The sequence below is a fragment of the Paramisgurnus dabryanus genome, unplaced genomic scaffold (genome assembly GCF_030506205.2).
Source record: "Paramisgurnus dabryanus unplaced genomic scaffold, PD_genome_1.1 h2tg000105l_1_241652__unclustered, whole genome shotgun sequence".
Taxonomy (NCBI): Eukaryota; Metazoa; Chordata; class Actinopteri; order Cypriniformes; family Cobitidae; genus Paramisgurnus; species Paramisgurnus dabryanus.
The window spans coordinates 39995-43466 of NW_027394064.1; positions in this window are offsets into that span (position 1 = coordinate 39995).

Below are 3472 nucleotides of genomic sequence, written 5' to 3' on the forward strand. Positions count from 1 at the left end.
AAAAGAAAATATTTTGAGGAATGATGGTAAACCCACAGCAGATAGGGACCATTGACTCCCATAGTAGGAATAAAAAAATGATGGAATTTTATAGGTTAAATGAAAATTATTTCATAATTTACTCATCCTTGTGTTGTTTTAAACCTGTATGCATTAGTTTTTGTCTGATTAACACAAAAGAAAATATTTTGAGGAATGATGGTAAACCCACAGCAGAAAGTTACCATTGACTCCCATAGTAGGATTAAAAAAATGATGGATTTTTATAGGTTCAATGAAAATTCTTTCATAATTTACTCATCCTTGTGTTGTTTTAAACCTGTATGCATTAGTTTTTTTCTGATTAACACAAAAGAAAATATTTTGAGGAATGATGGTAAACCCACAGCAGATAGTGACCATTGACTCCCATAGTAGGAATAAAAAAATGATGGAATTTTATAGGTTCAATGAAAATTCTTTCATAATTTACTCATCCTTGTGTTGTTTTAAACCTGTATGCATTAGTTTTTTTCTGATTAACACAAAAAGAAAATATTTTTTGGAATCATGGTAAACCCACAGCAGATAGTGACCATTGACTCCCATAGTAGGAATAAAAAAATGATGGAATTTTATAGGTTAAATGAAAATTATTTCATAATTTACTCATCCTTGTGTTGTTTTAAACCTGTATGCATTAGTTTTTTTCTGATTAACACAAAATAAAATATTTTGAGGAATGATGGTAAACCCACAGCAGAAAGTTACCATTGACTCCCATAGTAGGATTAAAAAAATGATGGATTTTTATAGGTTCAATGAAAATTCTTTCATAATTTACTCATCCTTGTGTTGTTTTAAACCTGTATGCATTGGTTTTTTTCTGATTAACACAAAAGAAAATATTTTGAGGAATGATGGTAAACCCACAGCAGATAGTGACCATTGACTCCCATAGTAGGAATAAAAAAATGATGGAATTTTATAGGTTCAATGAAAATTCTTTCATAATTTACTCATCCTTGTGTTGTTTTAAACCTGTATGCATTAGTTTTTTTCTGATTAACACAAAAAGAAAATATTTTTAGGAATGATGGTAAACCCACAGCAGATAGTGACCATTGACTCCCATAGTAGGAATAAAAAAATGATGGAATTTTATAGGTTCAATGAAAATTCTTTCATAATTTACTCATCCTCGTGTTGTTTTAAACATTTATGCATTAGTTTTTTTCTGATTAACACAAAAGAAAATATTTTGAGGAATGATAGTAAACCCACAGCAGATAGTGACCATTGACTCCCATAGTAAGAATAAAAAAATGATGGAATTTTATAGGTTCAATGAAAATTCTTTCATAATTTACTCATCCTTGTGTTATTTTAAACCTGTATACATTAGTTTTTTCTGATTAACACAAAATAAAATATTTTGAGGAATGATGGTAAACCCACAGCAGATAGTGACCATTGACTCCCATAGTAGGATTAAAAAAATGATGGATTTTTATAGGTTCAATGAAAATTCTTTCATAATTTACTCATCCTCGTGTTGTTTTAAACATTTATGCATTAGTTTTTTTCTGATTAACACAAAAGAAAATATTTTGAGGAATGATGGTAAACCCACAGCAGATAGTGACCATTGACTCCCATAGTAGGAATAAAAAAATGATGGAATTTTATAGGTTCAATGAAAATTCTTTCATAATTTACTCATCCTTGTGTTGTTTTAAACCTGTATGCATTAGTTTTTGTCTGATTAACACAAAAGAAAATATTTTGAGGAATGATGGTAAACCCACAGCAGAAAGTTACCATTGACTCCCATAGTAGGATTAAAAAAATGATGGATTTTTATAGGTTCAATGAAAATTCTTTCATAATTTACTCATCCTTGTGTTGTTTTAAACCTGTATGCATTAGTTTTTTTCTGATTAACACAAAAGAAAATATTTTGAGGAATGATGGTAAACCCACAGCAGAAAGTTACCATTGACTCCCATAGTAGGATTAAAAAAATGATGGATTTTTATAGGTTCAATGAAAATTCTTTCATAATTTACTCATCCTTGTGTTATTTTAAACCTGTATACATTAGTTTTTTCTGATTAACACAAAAAGAAAATATTTTTAGGAATGATGGTAAACCCACAGCAGATAGTGACCATTGACTCCCATAGTAGGAATAAAAAAATGATGGAATTTTATAGGTTCAATGAAAATTCTTTCATAATTTACTCATCCTTGTGTTGTTTTAAACCCGTATGCATTAGTTTTTTTCTGATTAACACAAAAATAAAATATTTTTAGGAATGATAGTAAACCCACAGCAGATAGTGACCATTGACTCCCATAGTAGGAATAAAAAAATGATGGAATTTTATAGGTTCAATGAAAATTCTTTCATAATTTACTCATCCTCGTGTTGTTTTAAACATTTATGCATTAGTTTTTTTCTGATTAACACAAAAGAAAATATTTTGAGGAATGATAGTGTGTTTTAAACCTGTATGCATTAGTTTTTTTCTGATTAACACAAAAAAAAATATTTTGAGGAATGATGGTAAACCCACAGCAGATAGTGACCATTGACTCCCATAGTAGGTATGAAAAAATGATGGAATTTTATAGGTACAATGAAAATTCTTTCATAATTTACTCATCCTCGTGTTGTTTTAAACATTTATGCATTAGTTTTTTTCTGATTAACACAAAAAAAAATATTTTGAGGAATGATGGTAAACCCACAGCAGATAGTGACCATTGACTCCCATAGTAGGAATGAAAAAATGATGGAATTTTATAGGTACAATGAAAATTCTTTCATAATTTACTCATCCTCGTGTTGTTTTAAACATTTATGCATTAGTTTTTTTCTGATTAACACAAAAGAAAATATTTTGAGGAATGATGGTAAACCCACAGCAGATAGTGACCATTGACTCCCATAGTAGGAATAAAAAAATGATGGAATTTTATAGGTTCAATGAAAATTCTTTCATAATTTACTCATCCTTGTGTTGTTTTAAACCTGTATGCATTAGTTTTTTTCTGATTAACACAAAAAGAAAATATTTTTAGGAATGATGGTAAACCCACAGCAGATAGTGACCATTGACTCCCATAGTAGGAATAAAAAAATGATGGAATTTTATAGGTTCAATGAAAATTCTTTCATAATTTACTCATCCTTGTGTTGTTTTAAACCCGTATGCATTAGTTTTTTTCTGATTAACACAAAAAGAAAATATTTTTAGGAATGATAGTAAACCCACAGCAGATAGTGACCATTGACTCCCATAGTGGGAATAAAAAAATGATGGAATTTTATAGGTTCAATGAAAATTCTTTCATAATTTACTCATCCTTGTGTTATTTTAAACCTGTATACATTAGTTTTTTCTGATTAACACAAAAGAAAATATTTTGAGGAATGATGGTAAACCCACAGCAGATAGTGACCATTGACTCCCATAGTAGGAATAAA